Genomic DNA, 26889 nt, shown 5'->3' on the forward strand with positions numbered 1-26889 from the left:
AATTCTATTTCCAAAATATTTTTTGGTACAATTGTTTCATCCCCCAAATAATTCCCATACTCTACTACAGATACTGGTTATGACTCATCTGTATTACAGCCATAGTTGGCTCCCTAAATCAGGGCTCTCCCCACATATGATATAATGGAATCTTACAGAATAAAAAGGATGAAGCCCTAGGAAAATTAAAATTCTGATCATATTCTGCAATTTTATTCAATATGGAACTGCTACAATTTGCAAATCCTGGGCTCAAGCTATGATAAGACATATCACGGTTCCCTGAGCAAACCATTCGCACTCAGGTTTCCATGTAGTTGCTCTCCCTGGAAATCTGCCTTCTCTCTCTCCTCTCATCGATGAACTTCTATTCACCCTTCAAATTCATGCCTAATCATGTACAGTCTCGACTCCCCAATGTTGAATTAAGCCTTCCTCCTATTTCTGTTGTTTGCCATTTATAAACCATAATCTTTTATAGTACAGATATGTTATTAACTATATGAGACTGGTTACCTACCCCTCTTCCCGCCCACACACACACTGAGGGTTCCTTGAGAATAGCATTCATTTACTTATTTTTGTATCAGATACACAAGAACATGTTATTTATACTCAACCAATACTCCCATAATGAACATATTATGGTGCCCTAATGCAAGGTACTAGAGATACAATATCAAACAGTAGATATGTCTCGCTTTTAAAGAACTTCTAGTCCAATGATTTAGTGGTCAGTAAATGCATACTGAATCACTTAACAAACATTTATTTATATCTCGTTTGCCCAATGGCTTCCAGAGTAGTTGGATGATTACAGATAGCCTATCTCAACTCAACCTTTATTTGAAGCACAAATACGGTTAAAATTGATTGGGTACATTTCATACCAGGCATTAGCACATGGAGAAAAGGTTACTTATGTTGGTATGATGAGTAAAAAAGGAGAAGTGATAATCAGCAGCAATTCCCATTCTTTATTTTATGTACCTCTGCTCAGAAATGAGAAAATTTCCACCATCTACCCATCCTTGTTTGGGTGGATGTGGATGACAATGGCCATGTGAACAGGGTTCATAGCGGACAGCAATGGAGCTGTAGATGTCTTCTGGTCTTGTGAAGTGCTACTCACTTTGTTCTTTCTTCTACTACATACAATTCAATGGAGTCTCTAATAGCACTTGACAAGTCCTTCACTAGCATGTGTGGCTGAGACTAGATTCTGACCTCTGGTGGTCCCTTGAAGTTGGCATACTCCCCCTGGCTTCTATTTCCTAATTCCCATCATGCCTTAATATGATAGTATTCCATAGGAAGAGCTTAAAGGAGACATCCATCCACCAGGCTCCTATGCTGTTGAGTAAGAGACAGGTAGGGCTAAGTAGGGGAGAGATAGGTAGGAGGCCATGGAATCAGGTTCATAAAGGAAATTCCCAAAATGCTGAGGTGTAAGGAAACCCAGAGGTAAGGGAACAAACCAGACCATCCTGCCTTAGGTATGGATGGGGAAGATATATTTTTTATGACAGTCACCTGTGACCAACAAAGAATAACCAGACCCAACAGAAAGCCATGAAAGATGGTATCACCAGTCCTTACTCAAACCAGGACATCACAAAAATGATAAGGCCACAATATCCCTGGTCGGTTTTAAATAAAAGACTGTCAGCAGAGGCCAACGTGGGCAACCCTGTCGGGACCCCTCTCACTCCTGAGAACTTTTTCTGTAACTTTGCATAATAAACTTCTATTGCTTTACTCACTCTCCTTTGTCCGCGAGATTTCATTCTTCGTCTCCGTGAGACCAGAACCTAGCTCTCCTGCTTTACTGTCACTAAGCCCTGAATTCTGATGTTGTCAAAGAAAGGGACCTTTGGAAAGCTCTTTCCTTCACTAAAGGGTCATATTTTCATTTCTCTGCAAACCCTATTTGACGATACTCTACTGGCTCATTTTCAATCTTCCTTTCCGAATGAACCAGTATGATTTTCGTTACAGGTGATGTTATTCTTCCCAAATCAGGTCGATTACAGCTGCTAGTGCTAATAAGAGACATCCTTGCCTCACTTACTAGTTGGCCCTCCAAACAATGTTTCGTTATGGGAGAACAGTACCAGGCAACATCAACTGCCCGTGGGAACTAATTCTCTCCTCTCCCCCAGAATACCTCCCTTTACGGTACAGCTGCCTTCATGAAAATTTCAAGGGATACAGCATTTCTAGAAACCAATCCATATTCTGAAAACATAAGGAATACTGACTAGATATTTTTAAGGCCTGCAAAAACTACATATATATATATTGTCCATCTTAACACACTTCTGTAATTCAAAGTTTCCCATTTGGAGATTATATATGTCCTTATACTCACATCTTATTTCCACAGAGAGTAACCCTGCACACACTGTGGGAAGGCCAAGAAATATTTAGTAATGCTCTTTGTCCTTAAAAGGGAAGGCTATTGTTTGGCAAAGGATGAATAAACTCCTCTCTAGAGGCCTGAATTCAATGCGCATTCAACTGCTTTGTTAAATACTAAACGCAGCAAATAAGTTCCCCACTTGAGGTGACCCCCTGAGGCATGACTAGAAAGGACAGAGGTTGGGAGAGATGAATGAATCTTACATTTAACATGATTATTGAGATTTGATGCAATAACTAGTCACATTCAGTTGCAATAATACTAAGTTTAAATTAGCCAAAGGTACAAGAGTTTGAAATAATCTTGGAATATTAGAAAGACCTTTTCGTATTCAAACCAATAGATGAGGAAATGTTGACAGCTTGCCTACTTTACACAAAAGAACGTTTGTGATAAGGGTATGTTGATAAAAAGATGAAAACGACAGAGATAACAATGAGAAAAAGAAACTACACGGAGAGCATTTCTGACAACAAGGAGAAATCAACCCTATGTTAGTGTCTTTTTATAAATTAATCTCCTTGCTCCCTGGGGCAAGTCAGCACACCCAAATCATACCATTGTCAATCTGCCACGAAAATATGTAGTCAGATACATGAGCAAAACAGGAAATCCAAAATGGCATCATTAATATGCAACACAAACTGTCTAAAGAATGAAATCTTGAAGCAGAGAGATTTGCTTTAATGAGGCTACTCTCCTTTGTCATGAGATTATTGCCTTTAGCTTTGGTTCTAAACATCAGGACTCTGTCTCAGGTAAAAAGAGTTAAATTGTTGCATCTTTAAATACTGGAAATGGATTATGGACTTCCAAGAAGTGAGAGTTTTAAAAAATCTTATTTCTGCTTCTCTGTGAGATGCCAGCCCGTTTGTTAAGAGTAGCTGAAGATAACAGGGTGATGCCTGTCCCTCTCACTGTGCGAAATGAGGATAATGAGGACTTCTCGCTGTATGCTTGCTGTAGAATGAAGAATACTGCTTATTTATAGCTTAGTGCCAATGACTAGGTGGGTGTCGTCTTGTCCACAATTACTTGTAACGTTAGAATTTGGCAAAGAAATCGTTTTTCTGGTATTTTTATATACCAAAAAATCTGCTAGATCTCTAAACCAAAGATAATTCCTTCTACTGTGTATACCTATAATGCACGCACATAAACACACACACACTCAACTCACTCACTCACATACATACATGACACAACAGTGTCTCTCTACCAGGGAAATAACAACCCTTTAAGATGAGAAAAGATGTTATTTTCTCTCCTGGAAATGTTAGTGTTTTATGACATAGTAATTCAGTTATTTGTCAAAATGTCTATGGTGACAGAGAGGGAAGCAATAAGACCCTAATTTTAGCATCTCAAACCAAGGGTTTTAAAGCGAACCTTTATTTCTAAGAAATTAGTTAACTCCCATAAATCACATTAAAAATAGCTGTTCCTCTCCACAGAGACAGGAACTAGATTAAAGGTTATTAGGGCTGGGAAATGGCAAATTATTGCTTAATGGTACACAGTTTCTATGTGGGTTGATGCAAAAATTTTAGAAACAGTGATGACAGCTGAACAACAGGGTGAATATAATTAATGTCACAAATTGTGCACTTCAAAATGGTTAAATTGGTATATGGTTGACCTTGAACGATGTAGGGGTTAGGGGCACCAATGCTCTGCAGAGTCAAAAATCCAAGTATAACTTTTGGCTCCCCAAAAACTTACCTACCAATAGCCTACTGTTGACCAGAAGCCTTAACGATATAAAGTTTGATTAATACATACTTTGTATATTTGTTATGTATTGCATTCTTATAATAAAGTAAGCTAAAAATATTGAGAAAATTAAAAGGAAGAGAAAATAGTTACAGAACTGTACCATATTTATTGAAAAAAATCTGTGTGTAACTGGACTCATGCAGTTCAAACCCATATTGTTCAAGAATCAATTGCATTGATACATACTTTACCTCAATCATAATAATTAAAAAAAGAATGTTGGGGTGCCTGAGTGGCTCAGTCACTTAAGTATCTGACTCAGGTTTGGCTCAGGTCATGATCTCAGGGTTGTGAGACCAAGTCCTGCATCGGGCTCCATGCTGTACACAGAATAGAACCTGCTTGAGATTCTCTCTCTCCCTCTCCCTCTGCTGCTCCTTGATCTCTCTCTTCCCCTCTCTAAAAAAAGAAAAAAAAAAGTTACTATAACCCATCCTAATGAAAGAAGATTCTTTTTTTTAAAAAAAAGATTTATTTATTTATGAGAGACACAGAGAGAGAGGCAGAGGCATAGGTAGAGGGAAAAGCAGACTCCCCATGGAGAGCCCAATGTGGGACTCGATCCCAGGACCCCGGGATCACACCCTGAGCTGAAGGCAGATGCTCAACCACTAAGCCACCCAAGTGTCCCTGAAAGAGGACTCATCCATATAGGAATAATGATCGTTGAACAGTTAATGCATTCACCTTTGATGTCTCCTTTACTTTGACTAGTTTATACATATATATTTGACTACCAAAATTGGACAAAGGAAAATCCACAGTCTAGAGCATGTCTCCTCTAGATGAAATTATAAAGTAAATTCCCGTTCTTCTGGTTCCTCCATGTCTCAGGGATACTGGATGTATCATTCCTACAAACCATTCTATGGACTAGGTATGTCATTTTTTTTTTTTTTTTTTTTGTGGACTCTGAATTAAAATGGATGTGCTTTCTCTGAAATTGGGGGTAAAGCCTCCTCCACTAGAATATGGCATTCTTCCCCTTTGCTGGATCACCCAGGGCAAGTATTTCCTTAGAAATTTCATATGGAGAAAGTGGAACTAATCATTCCAACATTCAGGGATGTTCTGAGAATTGGAGCTTATGTGTTTAAATCACCTGGCACATGGTATCTAAAGATTCACTACTTTCCAGAAAAGATTTTCAGGTTTTAGAAAGGATAATGGCTCAAGAGCTCTAAGAAGGCCCCATGAGTTGATTCTAACATCATAGTCTCAAGCTTTGCCCATGACAGAGGACAGGGAGGCTTCAAAAAGAAGCCACTATGATTGAGGTTTCTCTCTGCTGAGCTCAGTTAAACAGACTAGCCTAGAGCTGATTTTTGCACGTGGGGAGATAGAATACACATAACAGATCTTCATTTCTTCCCTACTGTGTTTTATATATTAATGAATAGTTTTCATACAGTAAAATGCAAGTCTGAATTTACTAGAGTTTCATGACTTAGCAAGTTTCTTCCTGCCCCTCCCAGCTACTGGCCCACCCTGCCCTCCACCCCCAGGAGTTGCCATTCTGACATCTATCTGCCTACTCCCGAACTCCCTGTAAATGTAATCCTACAGTATGCAATTTTTGTGTCTGGGTTCCTGAGCTCCACATAATAACTTAGAGATTCACCTATGTTGTTATGCTTCTCTGTAGTTTGTTCTTATGGCCAAGTGGTATTCCACTGCATGAATATTCCAAAAAGTGTTTATCAATTCTATTATTGATGGACATTTGGGTCTTTTTTAATTTGAGGCTATTATTAATGAAGCCATTATGAACATCTTTCATAAAACTTTTTGCAGACATGAGCACTCTTTTATTTTCACTACATACACACAAGTGGAATTTCTGGGTCCCATGGAAATGTATTAATTTTATTAGAAACTGGCTGTTGTCCAAAGTGATTGTATCATTGTACATTGCCAGCAGCAATGAATGAGATAGACTTAACCTACCATAAATTAAAGTAAATCTACTTTTAATATTACAATAATCAAGTATAGAAACATCATGGAACTGGCTTCTTTCCTTCCTTAGAATATCCTGAATTATTGTAAAGAAACACACATAGTTTTAGGTGTCAAGGGTAGGTGGACAAAGAAAGAAAACAAAAGATCCCTGATGTCATATAGCGCTTGCATTTCAGAGGGAGAAAAAGGTCAATAAGGAAGGAGAAAACTAATACAATTTCAGATACTGCTAAGTGTTATAAAAGTAAGGCAGACTTTTAGGACAAAAATAACTGGTAAGGGTGCAGAATACAGAGTATTTAGAGTGTAACATGGCTGTTCTCTCTAGGACATATTGAATGTTCTGTCCTAGGTTATGCAGACTTCTCACTAGCAGCTGGGAGAAATGTATCAAGGATTTCCAGCACTCTGAACTCAGACACCTGCAATTTTCTTACTTTTTTGGATGGAAAGCAGAGACTGCTGATAGGCTTGGTTGGGATTATACTGCCATCCCTAAACTACTGGCTGTGACCAGAATGATGGGCTCCATTAATGCCAGATCTGGGCCACACACCACCTATAGTGAGATGGTTCAGACCTTGTGTATTACAGTGCTTTCCACTGGGGCACTGGGGAGAAATTCTGAAAAGAAGATGGGATCCTATTCTTAGAAGAAAGTGAGCTGGGCAGATAAAGTTAATACACCAACAGTAAAACTGGTAATTTGCAAGGGAAATAAAATAAAGAAGCGTTTTAAAAATAAAGATATACAGTCAAGTGTTTGCAACAAAAACAAACGAACATTGAGTGAGATCAATTTAGAATAGTCAGCTGGGGCTGGCTGGTAGCTCACAGTCCACAAAGAGCATACTGGCAGCCAGAAGAGAAATTACTGGTGGCCATGATATGACACAGCCCACAGAGCCCCATGTATGGCTCTCTAATGCCCAAACCACTCTCCCCTATACATGTTCCATCTTGTCCCAAGACACACACTATAATGAGGGAGGAACTTTGTCTCTCTACCCTCTATTCCTACACTAGTACTAAGCATGCAACTGGTGCCTGATAATACTTGTTGCATACGAAATAAACAAGGAAATTGGGTTTTACAAATTTTGTTAAAGCAATGTATTAAGAATGTAAAGGTCTTGCAGCCATATATCAGTTATTAAGATTTCAGATTAAGGAAGCTTTTTCACTCTTCTCTTGTTCCATCTACTTAAACTTCAGAAAGACGTATCCATTTCTAAAATAAACCTACCCTTCTTCCTTTCTCACCTTTTTTTGGTCAAGGAGACTCTGTGATTCTTCCATCTGGCTTAATAGGTTGCAGAATATTTTGCAAATTGATGGGAATTCACTCAGTTTAAAAATTCCTCATCTCGACTGATATTCAATCATAACAAGAAATAAAACCTCGAGATGGGGCTAATGTATGTATAAGATTTGTAAGAATATGACTTTGGACACTTCTTTTCAACTTGTAAAAGACATAAACTTCTGCTGCTATATGTGAATTTTTGAATATCTAATCAGGACAGAGTTTGGAGCAATCTGCCAAATATGGTTCTAATTCTCTATGCATTTGCTGAATATCCCAAGAAGCAATGTTGTATAGCTTCTTTGGAAAATGAACATAGAATTAGTACAATTAATCCCACTGACAATGATTATAGCTAACTCTGTGCAAGCCATTACTGGTAACTTTACAGGTAATAATTCAATTAATTTGATCCATTATGTATAATGGTTTTACCCTGTGAGCCTGGAATAGAAAACGATCTTTTGATTTAAGATACAGCTCCATTATTCATGAAACAGTACTGGAAAGGGGTGATCAATTCACTTAATTGATTTGACATTCTGTTTTGAGTAGAAGTGTTGAATGTTCTTTGATGGGAGGATATGAGAATTAAGTGATTATTTTCAGGATAGATTTTGCCTCTAGTTTTTCTGATGCTTGTTCCAGTTTTTGTCATCATAATAGATTTAGGATCATTTATTTTTGATAAGAAAATGTCAGGCAGAAATGATGACGTATAAGCAGTTGACTTAGATGATTTCCTTTGTTGGTTTTTGCTTGCCTTGGAATCCAGCTCTCCTGAGCATTCACTGCCTCATCTCCCTTGTGATAAAGAATGCTTCATTGAAAAGCAATGCACCAGGTGCTTAATGAGAGGAAAGACACATGAAGGTTTGTGTTAGGCATCTTGAAATGGATGCAATTTTTAATACCTAAAGAAGGAGAGAGTAGGGAAGATGTGGAGAATGGCAGCAAGGCTCCCCCCAGCTGGGTGTGGAGGGTGTGCATGCAAAGTGTAAAAGAGTGTCTCAAACTCCCCTGTGTGTGTATGCCTCTCTGGGTGGGGCTCTGGTTTCTCTCTTCCTACAAGGCATCACAATGATCTTCTTCTTTTTTTTTTTAACATCGCCCTGAGAGCAAGGATGGTGTTCTATTGATCTTATATCCTCAGCTCATAGCCCAGCACACAATGGGCCCACCATAGACATTCATTTTCATGAATGAATGAAAGTGAAAACCACCTGGGAGAGAATAATAGAAGGTTCATCTGAGGATTTGGACTCACATCTGGATGCAGAGCCCTGCCTGCAACCCTTTCCACTTTTCTACCTGCTTCTTTCTCCCACCTTCGACAAGGAACTTCATTCCCCTCAAGCATACCAGCCATGGGACCTCCCCACTCACCCTTTCATAAGCAGATGACTTAACACTGCTTATGAAAATAATAGAAGATATAGTTAGAATCACTTTTTCATCTTGCCTCAAAATCTACCTACAACAGGACACTTTGCTTTCATTGTCTTTTTTTTTAAATTTTTTTTTTTTTTTTTTTTTATTTATTTATGATAGTCACAGAGAGAGAGAGAGAGGCAGAGACACAGGCAGAGGGAGAAGCAGGCTCCATGCACCGGGAGCCCGACGTGGGACTCGATCCCGGGTCTCCAGGATCGCGCCCTGGGCCAAAGGCAGGCGCCAAACCGCTGCGCCATCCAGGGGTCCCTCATTGTCTTTTTATAAATATGTTTACTGCCATGAACCTTAGTCCTCAATAGCTACCTCTTTAGCATCCTAGCTCTGATCATTAGCTCCTCCCTATCCCTGCTGTATTATCCACATCCCCTCTCCACTGGCATCTTGTCATCACCATTTAAATATGATGGTGTCTCTCTTGGTAAGAGTCCATCCAAAGTAGCACCATAAGCCTGACATTATAGAAGCAGTCCTGACAGGTGCCAGAATAACTCCAAAGTGACTGCTGCCCCAAGGAGAATGGAAGATAACCACACATGCCAGTTTGACTGAGGCCCCAGCAGTGGGTTGGGGCAGGAAGCTGTTCTAGATGCAGGTCCTGTTTACCAAAGAGCTTCTCAAGAGACAACACAGAGAAAGCACCATGCAGTTTGGTGCTACTACATCTCAGATGAATGCCTGGTCTGACTCAACTCAACCCCAAGGTGGCCTCAGACAGGCCTACTAACAACACAGGAACCAAACCTTGCCCCCAACAGGCAAAGAGAGATATTGTAGACGACTGGGCCAAAGACAAACACAGCTCAACCACAATAGTAGGTGGCATGCAACATATATAAAGATACCCCTGAAGCACCAGGTTCTGGTGGATAGGGGACATTGCACTGCAGGGCACTACAGTATCTCTTCTGCATAAGGACACTACTATCAAGAGCAGGATATAGAGCTGACTTTCCTAACACATACAAGCAGACAGAGAGTTAGGCAAAATGAAGAGACAGAGACATTTGTCCCAAATGAAAGGACAGGACAAAATTACAGCCAGAGATCTAAACAAAATGGAGATGAGTAATAAGCCTGATAGAGAATTTAAAGTAATGGTCATTACTTTAAAGAAGAAGAGTGGGGGATCTTAGTGAAACCCTCAACAATGAGATAGAAAACATAAGAAAGAACCAATCAGAGGAGAACTCAACAAGTCAAATTAATAATACACTAAAGGGAATAAAAACTAGACTAGAGGAAGCAGAAGAACAGCTCAGCAACCTGGAGGACAGAGTAACAGAAAGCAACCAAGGTGAACAGAAAAAAGAAAAAAGAATTAAAAAATGAAAATAGATTAAGGGAATTCAATGATACCATCAAACATAATAACATTAAAGGAATCCCAGGAGAAGAGAGAGAAAAAGAAGAAAAATTATTTGAAGAAATGATAGCACAAAACTTCCTGAATCTGAAGAAGGAGACAGAAATCCAGATCCAGGACACACAGAGACTCCCCAACAAAATCAGCCCAAGGAGGTCCACACCAAGATACAAGTAATTAAAACAACAGAGTAGTGACAACAAAGTAGTGACAAAGAATTTTTAAAGCAGCAAGAGGAAAGAAAACATTTATATAGAAGGAAAATCCTATAAAGTTATCAACTGATTTTTTTAGCTGAAACTTTGCAAGCCAGAGTGGCATGATAGATTCAAAATACTAAAAGAAAAAAAATCTGCAAACAAGACTACTCTATCTAGCAAGACTTTCATTCAGAATAGGAGAAATAAAGAGTTTTGTAAATAAATACAAGTTACAGGAATTCATCACACTATACCAGCCTTATAAGAAATGCTGAAGGGGGATTCTTTGAGTGGAAAGCAAAGAAAGAATATAAGCAGGAGTAAGAAAAGTTGGAAGCATAAAAACACTAAAATTAAGTATATCTATAAAAATAAGTTTGGAGAGTCACAAAATAAAAGGATGACACCATATACCTAAAACCTGGGGGGGGGGGCGGGTAGAAGTAAAAATTTAGTGTTATTTTTTTATTTTTAAAAAATTTTTTAAAAAATATTTTATTTACTTATTCATGAGAAACACAGAAAGAGAGAGAGAGAGAGGGAGAGGCAGAGACACAGGCAGAGGGAGAAGCAGGCTCCATGCAGGGAGCCCGATGTGGGACTCAATCCTGGGACTCCAGGACCACACCCTGGGCCGAAGGCGGACGTTCAACCCCTGAGCCACCTAGGCATCCCAATTTAGTGTTTTTAGAATGAGTTCAAACTTAAGCAATGATCAATTGAAAAGAAAGCCAAAGTTGTATACTTACACAGTACAAAATAGACTTTAAAACAAAAACTATAACAAGAGACAAAGACAGATGCTACATGACCAAAAAGGTGTCAATCTAACAAAAAGAAATAGCAATTTTCACAAGAAAAAATCTAGAAAGAACACAAACACATGGAGGTAACATGCTGCTAAACATGCTACTAATAATGACTGAATCAACCAAGAGATTAGAGAGCAAATCAAAAAATACATGCAGGCAACTGAAAATGGAAACATAATGGCCCTAAATCTCTGGGATGCAGCAAATTCTGTTTTAAGTGGGAAGTTTAACAAGGAAGTTTCAGGCCTACCTCAAAAAGCAAGAAGACTTGCAAATAAACAACCCAGACTTACACCTTAAGAAAAAAAAAAAAAAGAACAAAACATCCCCTCAAAAACAGTAGAAGGAAAGAAATAATAAAGATCAGAGCAGAAATAGATGAAATAGAAACTAAAAAAACAATAGAACATATCAATGAAACGAAGAGGGGATTCTTTGAAAGGATCCACAAAATTGAGAAATCTTTACCCAGACTCAACAAAAAGAGAGAGAGGATTCAAATAAATAAAATCAGAAATGCAAGAGGAGAAATAATAACCAAAACCACAGAAATGCATAGGATTAGGGCACCTGGATGGCTCTGTCAGTTAAGTGCTGGTCTTTGGGCTCAGGTCATGATCCCAGGGTCCTGGGATCAAGCCTTGCATCAGGGTACCTGCTCAGCCTGCTTCTCCCTCTCCCTCTACCTGCCACTCTGCCTACCTGTACTCTCTCCCTCTCTGTCAAATAAAAAAATAAAATCTTTAAAAATTTTAATACAAATGATTATAATAGAATATTATGAAAAATTATATATGCCAGCAAATTGAAAAACCTAGACGAAATGGATAAATTCCTAGAAACATATAACTTCCTAAAACTGAATCAGGAATAAACAGGAAATTCGAACAGACTGATTACCAGCAAGGAAATTCCAGTGATAATCAGAAAACTCCCAATAAACAAGTCTAGGACCAGATGGCTTCACAGGTGAATTCTACCAAACATTTTTTTTTAATTTTTATTTATTTATGATAGTCACAGAGAGAGAGAGAGGCAGAGACACAGGCAGAGGGAGAAGCAGGCTCCATGCACCAGGAGCCCGATGTGGGATTCGATCCTGGGTCTCCAGGATCGTGCCCTGGGCCAAAGGCAGGCGCCAAACCACTGCGCCACCCAGGGATCCCTACCAAACATTTTAAAAAAGAGTTAACACCTATTTTTCTCAAACTAACTCCCAAAATAGGATTTTTTGGATCTTATTTTTTGGACTAGTTTGAGAAAAATAGTAAAGAAAAGAAAGCTTCCAAATTTATTCTATGAGGCTATTGTTATCCTGACACCAAAGCCAGATAAAGACACTATTTAAAAAAAGGGACTGACAAGTCAATATCTCTGATGAACACAGGTGCAAAAATCCCAACAAAGTGTTAGCAAATCAAATCCAACAATAACTTATCAAATCCATTTCATGATTGGATTGTTTGTTTCTTTGGTGTTGAGTTTAATAAGTTCTTTATAGATCTTGGAAACTAGCCCTTTATCTGATATGTCATTTGCAAATATCTTCTCCCATTCTGTAGGTTATTAAACTCAACACCAAAGAAACAAACAATCCAATCATGAAATGGGCAAAAGACATGAAGAGAAATCTCACAGAGGAAGACATAGACATGGCCAACATGCATATGAGAAAATGCTCTGCATCACTTGCCATCAGGGAAATACAAATCAAAACCACAATGAGGGATCCCTGGGCGGCGCAGCGGTTTAGCGCCTGCCTTTGGCCCAGGGCGCGATCCTGGAGACCCGGGATCGAATCCCACGTCAGGCTCCCGGCATGGAGCCTGCTTCTCCCTCTGCCTGTGTCTCTGCCTCTCTCTCTCTCTCTCTCTCTGTGACTATCATAAGTAAATTAAAAAAAAAAAAAAAAAAACCACAATGAGATACCACCTCACACCAGTGAGAATGGGGAAAATTAACAAGGCAGGAAACCACAAATGTTGGAGAGGATGCGGAGAAAAGGGAACCCTCTTACACTGTTGGTGGGAATGTGAATGGTGCAGCCACTCTGGAAAACTGTGTGGAGGTTCCTCAAAGAGTTAAAAATAGACCTGCCCTACGACCCAGCAATTGCACTGTTGGGGATTTACCCCAAAGATACAGATGCAATGAAACGCCAGGACACCTGCACCCCGATGTTTATAGCAGTAATGGCCACAATAGCCAAACTGTGGAAGGAGCCTCGGTGTCCATCGAAAGATGAGTGGATAAAGAAGATGTGGTTTATGTATACAGTGGAATATTACTCAGCTATTTGAAATGACAAATACCCACCATTTGCTTCAGCGTGGATGGAACTGGAGGGTATTATGCTGAGTGAAGTAAGTCAGTCGGAGAAGGACAAACATTATATGTTCTCATTCATTTGGGGAATATAAATAATAGTGAAAGGGAATATAAGGGAAGGGAGAAGAAATGTGTGGGAAATATCAGAAAGGGAGACAGAACGTAAAGACTGCTAACTCTGGGAAACGAACTAGGGGTGGTAGAAGGGGAGGAGGGCGGGGGGTGGGAGTGAATGGGTGACGGGCACTGGGGGTTATTCTGTATGTTAGTAAATTGTACATCAATAAAAAATAAATTAAAAAAAAAACTTATCAAATCCATTCTCCATGATCAAGTAGGATTTTCCTGGGATGCAAGGATGGTTCATTATTCACAGAGCAATCAACATGACATATCACATCAACAAGAGAATAGATAAAAATCATATGATCATTTTAATAAATGCAGAAAAAAGCATTTGACAAAACAACATCCATTCATTTTTTAAAAAGATTTTATTCATTTATTCATGAGAGACTCAGAAAAAGAGAGGGAAAGAGACAAGCAGAGGGAGATCCCTGCACTGGGATCACACCCTGAGCGCCAAAGGCAGATGCTCAACTGCTGAGCCACCCAGGCTTCCCACAACATCCATTCATTATAAAAACTCTCAACCAGGGCAGCCCCGGTGGCTCAGCAGTTTAGCACCGCCTTCAGCCCAGGGCCTGATCCTGGGATCCAGGATAGAGTCCCATATTGGGCTCCCCGCATGGAGCCTGCTTCTCCCTCTACCTGTGTCTCTGTGTCTCCCATGAATAATAAATAAAATCTTTAAAAAACAAGACAAACAAACAAACAAAAACTCTCAACCAAATAGGTTTAGAGGGAACATGTTTCAACATAATAAAGGCCAATTGTGAAAAACCCACAGCTAACATCATACGACAAGGATGTCCACTCTCACCACTTTAATTCAATATAGTATTGGAAATCCTAGCCATAGTAATAAGACAGCAAAAAGAAATAAAAGGCATCCAAATTGGTAAGGAAGAAGTAAAACTTTCACTACTTGCAGATGGCATGATACTATATATAGAAAACCCTAGAGACTCCATCAAAAAACTAGTAGAACTGATAAAGGAATTCAGTAAAGTCACAGGATACAAAATCAATCTACAGAAATCTGTTGCATTTCTATTCACTAATAATGAAGTAGCAGAAAGTGAAATTAAGAAAATAATTCCATTTACAACTGTGTCAAAAATAATAAAAAATATCTAAGAATAAACCTAACCAACAAGGTGAAAGACCTGTATTCTAAAATTTAAGACGCTGATGAAAGAAACTGAAGATGACATAAGCAAATGGAAAAATATTCCATGCTCATGGAATGGGAAAAAAATACTGTTAAAATGTCCATACTGCTCAAAGCAATCTACACATTTAATGGAATACCAATCAAAATACCATCAGGAGGGTACCTGGGTGGCTCAGTGGTTAAGCATGTGTCTTTGGCTTGGGTCGTGATCCCGGGGTCCTGGGATCAAGTCCCACTTCGGGCTCCCTGCAGGGGGCCTGTTTCTCCCTCTGCTATGTCCTCTGCCTCTGTCTGTGTGTCTCTCATGAATAAATAAATAAAATCTTAAAAAAAAAATACCAACAGGATTTTTCACAGAACAAACAATCCTAAAATTTGTATGGAACCACAGAAGGCCCTGAATAGGCAAAATAATCTTGAAAAAGAAAAACAAAATCAGAGATATCACAATTCCAGGCTTCAAGTTATACTACATAGTTGTAGTGATAAAAACAGTATGTTACTGGCACAAAAAACAGACACATAAACAAATGGAACAGAACAGAGAGCCCAGAAATAAATCAATGATTATATGGTCAATTAATCTATGACAAAAGAGGCAAGAGTATGCAATGGGAAAAATATAGTCTCTTCAATATATCATGCTGGGAAAACTGGACAGTTATAGGCAAAAGAATAAAACTGGACCACTTTCTTACACCACACACAAAAATAAACTCAAAATGTATTAAAGATCTAAATATGAGACCCGAAACCATAAAAATCCTAGAAGAGACCACAGGCAGTAATTTCTCTGACATCAACCGTAACAACATTTTTCTAGATATGTCTCCTGAGGCAAGGGAAACAAAAGCAAGAATAAACTATTTGGACTGCATCAAAATAAAAAGCTTCTGCACAGTGAAGGAAACAACAAAACTGAAAGACAACCTACTGAATGGGAGAAGATATTGGCAAATGACATATTGGATATAGGGTTAGCATCCAAAATATATAAAGAACTTATACAACTCAACACCAAAAAATCCAAAAAAAAAAAAAATAAACAAAAACAATCCAATTTAAAGATAGGCGGGATCCCTGGGTGGTGCAGCGGTTTAGCGCCTGCCTTTGGCCCAGGGCGTGATCCTGGAGACCCGGGATCGAATCCCACATCAGGCTCCCTTCATGGAGCCTGCTTCTCCCTCTGCCTATGTCTCTGCCTCTCTCTCTCTCTCTCTCTCTCTCTGTGTGTGACTATCATAAATAAATAAAAATTAAAAAAAAAAAAAAGATAGGCAGAAGACATGAACAGACATCTCTCCAAAGAAGATATAGAGATGGATAACAGACACACAAAAAGATGTTCAACAGCACTCATCAGCAGAGATATGCAAGACCAAAACACAATGAAGTATCACCTTACACCTGTCAGAATGTCTAAAATCAAAAATACAAAAAACAAGTGTTGGCGAGAATGTAGAGAAAAAGGCACTGTTGGTGGGAATGCAAACTGGTGCAGCCACTGCAGAAAAGAGTATGGAGGTTCCTCAAAACGTTATAAACAGAATTACTGGGAGACCTGGGTGGCTCAGCGGTTAAGCATCTGCCTTCAGCTCAGGGTGTGATCCTGGAGTTCTGGGATCAAGTCCCACATCGGGCTCCCCGCATGGAGTCTGCTTCTCCCTCTGCCTGTGTCTCTGCCTCTCTCTCTCTGCGTGTGTCTCTCATGAATAAATAAATAAGAATCTTAAAAAAAAAAAAAGAGTTATCATACGATCCAGTAATTCCACTAGAGGGTGTTTACCCAAAGAATATGAAAACACTAATTCAAACAGCTACAAGCACCCCTATGTTTATAGCAGTATTATTTACGATAGCTAAAATATGGAAACAACCCAAGAGTCCATTGACTGATGAATGGATAAAGAAGATATGGTGTATAGATATAGATAGTGGAATATTAATCAGCCATAAAAAAGAGTGAAATCTTGCCATTTGCAACAACATAGATGGATTGAGAGGGTATAATGGTAAGTGAAATAAGTCAATTATAGAAAGATAAATACCATATGATTTCACTCATATGTGGAACTTAAAAAACAAAACAAATTTTAAAAGAGACAGAAAACCAGACTCTTGAGAATACACTGATGGTTACCAGAAGGGAGGTGGTGGGTGAAATAGGTGATGGGGATGAAGAGCACACTTATCATGATGAGCACTGATCAATGTATAGACTTGCTGAATCACTACATTATACACTTGAAACTAATATAACACTGTACAGGGACGCCTGGGTGGCTCAGCGGTTGGGCACCTGCCTTTGGCTCAGGTCGTGATCCCCGGATCCGGGATCGAGTCCCACGTCGGGCTCCCTGCGAGGAGCCTGCTTCTCCCTCTGCCTATGTCTCTGCCTCTCCTCTCAATCTGTCTCTCATGAATAAATAAACAAATCTTTAAATATTAAATATATATATATAACACTGTACATTCATTATATTGGCATTTTAAAAATTAATTAAAAAAATACATGATGCTGTCTGTTCTATCTTAAAAATTTCCATGGGACCTCCTTTGTTCCATTAAAAGCCAGCTTTGCTACCCTACATTAAGTAGCTGTTTACAGTCACTTGGTTTCCCTTGTGTTTCTCAACCCACCATTAGCAGATTTTTGCTCCTACCACTAATGCAAAACTTGTTGTTGTGATGGGTGGTGGGTAATGTGTCATGCTAATAATTACACTTGATTTCTTAGGGGTGTTTTGTATAGCCCCTTCAACCTAGCCTCCAGGAAGCCTCCTCTCCTTTTTTTCCTTACATGCATTTTCTCTGTCCATCACCTAAATCCATATTTCACAATGTGATCTACTATACCTGAAACTGGTATGGACCCTAGCAATCTCTGCATTTGAAATAAGATCCCAGGGGATTTTTTACACCAAGCTTCAGAAGCACTGTCACAAGTACTTATATTCCTCAGAGACCAGTATTCAATGCATGATTTATAGTGCAGCTTGGCAAACTATAGCCCAAAAGTCAAATCTGGCCCACCACTTATTTTTTGTAAATAAACTTTTGCTGGAATACTAACACCACCCATTTGTAGACATACTGCTTTTGGCTGTTTTCAAGCCAGGATGGCAGAGTTAAGTAGATGCAATGGAGACTGTATGGCCCACAAAGCTTAAAATATTTACTACGTGGCCCTTTAAAGAAAAAAAAAAAACATGCCAAACCTTGGTTTATAGTCTCCCCAACCCCCTTTCTCACATTAGTAGGGAATCCATTCGTGTGGATTTCTCTGCTATGCTTCAGACTCATAGAGCCAACAAACTTATTGGAAAGCTGCATGTGAATTTGCATGGGCCCTTCAATTCCATCATATCCAGTTGCATTTAGCATCTTTTTCCCCCTCCAAGATGATGTAGTTCAGGAAAAAGCATCACCATCCTCCCAGTTGCCAAACTCTTAAGCACCCTTTCTCTCAGTCCTCCCTCTCTGTAAGCTTCCACCCTATGCTAGGTTGCACCTACTTCACCTAGCAACCACCATTCCTGGTTCTGACTTACTTTTCTTTTTGGCCAGTGCACCACTGAGGTTAGGGCAAATTATGTACTCTGGCTGATTTGCCAAGGTTTTGCACTAAACTAGGGATTTTCCTGTGGTCAAAGTCTGGGTGGGAGAACCTCTGGCTGAAGGGTCTTTCCACAAGACAATTCTTTTTTTTTTTTTTTTTTTTTTTTGACAATTCTTCACTGTAGCCCATTCAAACTATTCTACAAGAGGTCTCATCATGCACATCTGTAGGACATCACTCACACCAATTACAAAACTCAATTTCATGGATATTGAGACAAAGAAGAACAAAGGGCAGCAGAACCTGAACGGTCTGCTGTCACTGAAGGATAGTTGTGTCCATGGGGAAAATAAGTCGAAATAATCACCCTGACCACTCAACATCTGGAAAGTCTTATAAGTACATCTCCAATAATTGGCAGAGGGAAACACACACAAAACTGAGAGATTTAAATTCAGAGATATGCATCACATATTCAAATGCAATAAAATGGGTGCCAGGATTGATTCATTATCTTTTCATCTGAAGAATTCAGGAGTCCTATTTCCCAAAAGCAGATACTGAGTATTTTTATCACTGCACCCCTACTGGGTATGCAATTCTGTAACTGGACCAAAAGTCATGCTATCTATGGAAATACAATAATCTCTGTTAAAAATTCTTAAAATGGGAAAAAGAAAGTCAACCGTAGCACTTTTTAATGTGCATAATACAAACATCATTTCTGTTTCTGTAAAATCTTTAACTGGCTCTCTGAAGACTGGGAAATTGTTGAAAGGCATGGTTTTCTAACTTTCAGCCTCTTAACCCGATCTTGCTTCAGTTGAAAATCACAGCCTGGCTTCTGAAATGACCATTTGCAGAACTATAGACTTGGCATGCAACTTTATTGAGCTTACATGGTGAAAAGTGAATTTAAACAAGCTAAAATATGTAGAGATTTTCTATAGGTGTTGTAACCATTTACATGAATTTTTTTACTCAAGGAGGTAATATCTGACTCACATTACTAACATGCCCTGTGTAAAATAATGTATGCTGTGTGCAAATTTGGGTGATAAAAATACTTTCCTATTTCTAGTACACAGCCAGATAGCTAGGTATGTGGGTGGAAGTCTACAATCTAATTTTCCCTGTACAGGTCAATTCCTGTCCTGATTTAACAGGTGCATCGTCTTATATTTTCTTGGTTTTTAGAGTCATGGGATGACGTCTAAATTCATTACATTGCTACATGCAGTGTCATCTACAACAATATTGAAGGAAAAAGTGATATGGCCTTTTCTGTAAAAAAGACTGTATTTTCTGTAAAACAGAAATACTGACAGTTTCTCCAAAAGTAGCAGAGAGTACTAGATTTGAGAACTTACTATACTCCACTGACCCCAAAAAGAGCTACATTTTTAGGCCAATTCTTTAATGAAAAGGTAATAAAAGAATGTGCAATTGTCTGGAAATGCGGCCCAATCTTTATACCTGTAAAGCATTTTCTCTATGAACAAGAGCTAATCCCATCAACTATTAACAGTCACCCCTAAAAATGCCAGGTGTAAGGTGACCAGATTTTGTTTCTTTGTGTCATTCCATGCAGTCTTTCAATATACTGAAATACTCTGTATAGACATACACACAAGGTATGTTTACTTGTGTGCGTAAGAGTGCCCACATTTTTCTCCATTGCAAGACCAAAGACCTCTTCTCAAGGTCTACTTGTGTACACACTGGCTATCTTACTGTTCTGTGTGGGGCCTTCCACAGTCTGCTGTTCTGGCTCTGCTTTGGGGCTTTAGAAAGAGTTAATTTGTACAAGACATTATTGGCAGAATAACAGCCTCCAAAGAGGTCCACATCTTAATCTCTGTAATTCTGAGAATATGTTACTTTACATATCAAAAGAGATTTTATAGATGTGATCAATAAAGGATGTTGGGATGGGGAGATTATTTTGGATTATCTGGGTGGGTCTAAACTAATGACCTGAGCCCTTAAAAGCCAAGAAGCTTTCCCAGCTGCGATTAGAGAGATGCTGAGGAAAAAAGAAGCGGGATTGGATGAGGCATGAAAAGGACGCGACCTGCCACTGATGGCTTTGAAGATGGGAGGAACCAGGGGCCATGCAATGAAAGTGAGCTCTAGATGTGACAATCACCCCCACCTGACAGCCAACAAAGGAGTGGCGGCCTCAGAGCCCAGTGTGGAACCCAGTGCTGCCAACAAATTGCATGAGTCTGGAAGCGAATTCTTCAATTATGAACTCGGCCCAGCCAATACCTTGATTTTGTGAGACTCATGTCAATGTCTTACCTACAGAGCTGTGAGATAATAAATGTGAGATAATAAATGTGCGTTGTCTTAAACTGCTGAGTCCATGGTAATTTTTTACAGCAGAGACAGGCTACTAAGACAGAATTCTCAACATTGCTTACAACATTCCTTGCATTCCCTTAATTCCACGACACCATCCATTGTAAATCAGCAAAAATCTAATATGGAAGACTTTCAGGGAAAAGAAATGCCACCATATCCCACTGAAGGTAAGATGCATCCCGGTTTCTGAAACAAACCAACAAACAAAAAAGTAGATGGAGGAAAAAAAGATAAATTAAAAAGACTTCTTTATCTTTGAATTAAGGAAAAAACAATATTCACTGGTGGTTATATTTAGGAAATATCTACGTTTATATAAAAACATCAGCTCTCCTAATCCCCTTAAGGGCATGTTTCACCATCCATTCACATGCTGCTCCCCAGAAAGCTTCCCCTCCCTGAAATGCAGACATAATTAAGAAGGCAGTTAATATTGGATCCCTTCCCTCTGTGTGCATGGTTGTTAAACATTCAGAGCCCATAAGGTTTATTACTGCTCAGCCCAATCCATAATAAACTCCTTAAATACAGGAAGAACATTTGTGACTTAAAAGAGAATTAACACATTCTAAAGAATTTCAAGTTTCTTGAAAGGAATGACCCTTTTGTGACCAGAAGGTCTCTCCAAGTTACAACTTGTAATCATTTAAGACTGGCACAAAAAAAAAAAAAAAAAAAAAAAGACTGGCACAATACCTTTTTTGTTGTTGTACAAATGCACCAGTTATGTTTCTGGCATGAATTTAACATATAACTCATTTACTCATTTTAGCAAGGGTTTCCAGGAATGATTTCTTCAAAATCAAACCTTCCACAACTGGAGTTTGAAATATCAACTATTACCAGAGGCTGGTGAAGATTTATTTTGATGTGATTTTTTAAAAATATTTAATTTATTTATTCATGAGAGACACACAGAGAGAGGCAGAGACATGAACAGGGAGAAGCAGGCTCCCTGCGGGGAGCCTGATGGGGACTCAATCCCAGGACCCCGGGATCACACCCTGAGTCAAAGGCTGATGCTCAACCACTGAGCCACGCAGGCACCCCTTGTTGTGATTTTCTAAGGAATATATACATTCAACTGAATTCAATACTCTATTCACATTTGCCAAACATAGAAGTCAAAATTAGCAAAAAGTAAATAACTACTACAATATTTATGGAAAAAAAGCCTTCTGAAACTGAGTCAACAATTATTTTTTTCCTAGGATGATTAGGCAATGGTGTTTGAGTTTTTCTTTAAGATGCTGATTTTTAAGTAATCTCTACATCCCCTGCAGGGCTTGAACTCATGACCCCAAAATCAGGAGTCACCTGCTCTATAGACTGAGCCAGCCAGGCAGCTGGTGCTGGTGGCTGAATTATTAATTTCATACTCCAAAGTCAGATGGCGATGATACAAAATCAGCGAAAGTTTTTGAGCACTCATTGCATGGATCCTGGCTCATAAGGCATGCATGTGTGGAGGGAGGTCTAACTCCTTAATTGGTATGCCTTGGAAGTTGTGAAGCGGAGGAGGGGCTTTACTTTCTACTGCAAGCAAAGCTTTGAGGTAGGTTTAAGCTTCTGCAATATGGTTTTAAGAAAGCATTTCCCCGGGGCCCCTGTTGAATAAGGTAAATTCAGATGCTGCTTCAATATAAGCCTTTTTCTCAGGAAATGAGATAAAAAGAGGGATAGTGTGTTTTGTTGGTTTCAGAAAGCAGCCCAATTGGAGGTCATCTCATTTATACTGAATAACTGAATCTGGGCTCTTTAACAGAGCGTGAAGTAACATAGACGGTAAAATTCCAGAAAATGTCTGTCTTCACCAATAATGGGTCTGGCCACTAGGCCTTCCTAGAAGAACATCAGGTGGTTTATTTTCCAAAGACTCCAAAATGTCTTTAAATTTAGAATCTTCTCACTCTTCATCACCCTTCCTCTGAAGGACCAGCTTCTTTACAATATGTATTCTTACCACCTCCCAAACCCCCATATCTGTCAGATTAAGACACCTGAAGAAATAAATCTCTAAAAGTGATTAGTTAGGGGTGCCTGGCTGGCTCAGTCGGTAGTGTCTGACTTCGGCTCAGGTTATGATCCCAGAGTCCTGGGATCGAGCCCTGTGTCAGGCTCCCTGCTCAGCTTGCTTCTCCCTCTGACACTCCTCCTGTTCGTGCTATCTCTCTCTGTGTCAAATAAATAAATAAAATCTTTTAAAAAAAAAGTGTTAGTTTGGTGCTATGTGTGATACTCTGCCCCTGAAGTTTCAGTCCAAGAGCAAGATGCCATTCCTGCCCAGCTCCCCGGCAGCTGCAGCTGGAAATCACTGCCTGAAGGTCACCTCTGCGGTAGGAGAGGAGCTAAATTCCCAGGCACTTCAGAGCTCTGAGGAAGAGCCAGATACTGGGTGTTAGCAGCAAAACTGGCAACAGGGAAACTGAAGGGACCTGTCCTCTACCAACTGCATCTGACAGCCCTCTCTTGTGACACTTCAGGACACACTCCTTATCCATGACCCAGGGACTGGATAGAGACCCAGGGGTACAGCCCAGGCTCCAACTCCAGACTCACTCCTCAATGGCCCCAAAAGGAACCCCATTCCTTAGGAGTTCCACTGTGTCTTCAGAGGGTTCAAAGCTTGGCTCTGTTGATTGTTAAATGGGTGAATTTACCTCTTTGGAATGCAAACTATTTTTCACCTACAAGATTACATAAGATGCTTGAGTGAAGTCTTTGGCATACAGGAAATGCTCAATGAGTAGGAAAGTCCTCTGTCTGAAGATTTTCAGGGTGCTAAAGATTGCTCACCTTTGTTTGTGAGTCCCTTTTAGGACTTTTATTATCCTTGCTTTCATCCTGGTCTCTCTTGCCATGAATTAATGTCCTTTTTTCTCCTACTTCGAATATTAATTCTAATCCTAATTTTTCTTCTATTTTCTTCCTTTAACCTTCTTCTATTTCTCCTTCTCCATCCCCTTCTCTTCTTCCTCCTCTAACTTCTTACATTTATAGACACAGCCTCCATCAACTACAGGACAAAGTAAGCTATGTCCCAGCCTTCTAAAAAATCCCTTGAGTGTAGGGAGATGTGCCTCCCTAATCACTGCATTCATCACACATAGCTGGCAACTGGGCAGTGTCAAGTCTGGAGCTGGAGAAAATAGATGGATTTAAATCCTTGTGTTGCCAAGTGTGAGCTTGTTTGACCCTCATGAACACTTCTGAATGCAATCCTCCAAGCCTGTAACACTTTAATGACAATGCCAACTTTGCAGAGCAGTTGCGAAATAAGGGGGATTTCAGATGAACAATTGGCGGTCCTACCCTATGATGTTAATACATAATGAATCATGGAAGAAATTACAACTTTGTCACTGATATATACAGACTACCGACTGCATGCCAGGAAATTTGGTACGTACTGGCCATACCAAGATGGCTATCCTCCCTGGATGAGCCTCTATGGCTTTTGCTAAGGAAATGTGTTTAGCGTGGCCACAGAATTCTCCGGCAGACTCTCTTTCTACAAAGAATGAATGAGATAATCTAACAGCCTTTGGCTCTTACCCTGGAGACGCCAAAGTCTCTCTCTTTATTTTCTCTTTCCTTTTTGGGAGACTGAAATAGATTTATGCCATCATGCCATTCTCATTTCTGCTCTATTGTGCATAAAACCAGCCTTTTTACATACTCGCTTTTTTTCTTATGCTTTTAGAACTCATATAGATATCTTGGATCCACAGATTTTACACCTCTGTCATTTTTCTCTTGCTTATGTTTTCAGAACTTCTAGACAATATTTTTATTATTTTCTTCTATCATATTTTTGAGCATTCAAAACTAATATCCTCACATTTCTTCTATTGCTCCTGGTAATCCCATCTTGCCCTTAAGTAGAAAGCTGTTATGAGATGCCTTGTGTTTCTATTTTAAAATATGTATCTTGTTTACTGAATTAAATTTGTCATAGAAAGTGTATCAGCACAAACATTTCAAATCTGTGTTCCTTCTATGGAATTAAGATAATTTCTTCTTGCTTCATTCATCTGCTGATGACTCAAACTCATCTACTGAAAAATAATGTTTTAATGAGTTCCTTCTCAGTCTCATTTAAAGTATATTAACAATAATGATATGCAAAAGTCAATATTCTTTATTACTCTAGCAAACTGGATTTCTCAACCCACTTGACAGTTTAAAATTGCCACTGGGTAGAACTTGACTTTCAAGGAGAATTAAATGGGGTTTACTGTGGTGACTGATTATCAGCATAAGAACCATGCATTTTTCTACTACAGTAGAGGAAATAATTTAATTAGTCTGTTATTGTAAATGTTCTGATTTTAATACATTAACTTGTGGCCCATGGCTGATAGAAAAGAAATTAACACTGACTCTTTTTGACTGTGGAATGAATTGGACTTTCCAGGGCAAGAAAATTAATTATAAATGCTCTCTATTTAAGATTGCCAGATTTTTTAAATGATAAATGATGTAATTATTAGATGTCAAGTATACAAATAGTTGTGCATTGACATTTCAGTTTATTAATTCCAACATTCACCATTGTGTATAACATATTCATCACATTTAATTGCTCAGTAAAGGGGAAAAAAATCATTGTTCTCATGGTTCTCCCTGTGATTCTGAGGTAGTAAATTTATGAAGACACTGAATGCTAATGTACTAAATTTCTGATGACAGTCCTGTGCTTCATTTGGAGCCGAGACCAAAATAAACAAAAAGAGTGAGCACACAGTAGGCTGAGGTTACAGCAGTGATTAAGTTTTACAGAATTATGAGTTAGGCAAAATCTGTGTTCAGCATCCTCTCCCCTTCTCTCTGCTACCCATATTTGGGGGTATGTGTGAGTACCCAGAGCCATGAAGCTCACTGCCAGGATCCCAAGAGCTTCTTCCTTCCCTAGAGATGTCCAAGCTCATTAATCAGTGTTCCCACTTGGCATGATGACGACAACTATCTAGCTTTAAAAGATTTCAGGGGTCCCCTCACCTGTGGCAAGTGATACAAGAGTTAAGAGAGATGAAGTGCATTTTCCCCCTTTAATTTAGCAATTCTTTTTCTTTAAAGATTTATTTATTCATTCATGAGAGACACGGGGGGGGGGGGGGCAGAGACATGGGCAGAGGGAGAAGCAGGCGCCATGCAGGGAGCCCAACATGGGACTGGATCCTGGGGCTCCAGGATCACACCCCCAGCACCAAAGGCAGGCGCTAAACCGCTGAGCCACCCAGGGATCCCCATAATTTAGCAATTCTTTCAAATGTGCATTTTGTTCATCCCATCTGTGATGATCAGTTTCACATGTCAACTTAGCTGGGCTACGATTCTCAATTACTCAACAAAATGCTAATCAGAGTGTTGCAGTGAAGGTATGTTGTAAATGTGATTAAAGCCCATATTCAGTTGATGTTAAGCAAGGGAGATTTTCGTGAATTATCTGAGTGGGCCCAGTGTAACCACAAGCATTCTCTAATGAGGGAAGCAGAAGGACCAAAGTAAAAAAGAGCAAAGGTGATAGGGAAGCAGAGGTTGAAGTGATGCACTCTGATGATGGAAGAACAGAAGCTCAGGAATGCAGCTCGAGAGGCTTGCAAAGGCTCTCCCTTAGAACCAGAGGGAGCTAGCCCTGCAGACACCCTGGTTTTGGTTCAATGGACTTTGGACTTGTGACCTCTAGGACTGGAAAGTAATATATTTGTGTTCCTTCAAGCTACTAAGCTTGGAAATCTGTTGCAGCAGTTATAAGAGACTAATACACTGTCTAATACATTTGAAATGTTTAGTGTGAAATCTATTACTTACCCAATCTGCACTCTTTCAATGCATACATGTCTTTGTATCTCCCTTGTAATAACTCTCTCACACCTCTGGAGCCGCAGTCCATGGACTGATAACTACCGTCATTAACCACAAAAGGCAAGGGTGGGCCTAAGAACACCTCCCCTCAGTCCTAGCAGCAATGTTTCCTGCAGAGCCTTGGCATGTTCTCATAGTCCTTCAGGCAGCCACTCACTTCTGTGCATGCAAAGT

General features: G+C 39.4%; 1 protein-coding gene across 6 annotated transcripts in view; it reads right to left on the reverse strand.

The window, feature by feature from the left end:
* Window positions 1-4284: 4284 nt before the first annotated feature.
* The window catches only part of LOC112652600 (uncharacterized), a 430970-nt gene continuing 408365 nt past the window's right edge, over window positions 4285-26889 (reverse strand). For all 6 annotated transcript variants that reach the window (XR_007409448.1, XR_007409445.1, XR_007409444.1 and 3 more), the window contains one exon: window positions 4285-4597. The gene's annotated coding sequence lies outside the window, so the exon portion shown is untranslated. The remainder of the gene's footprint in view (window positions 4598-26889) is intronic.

This window comes from Canis lupus, chromosome X (genome assembly GCF_003254725.2).
Source record: "Canis lupus dingo isolate Sandy chromosome X, ASM325472v2, whole genome shotgun sequence".
NCBI lineage: Eukaryota > Metazoa > Chordata > Mammalia > Carnivora > Canidae > Canis > Canis lupus.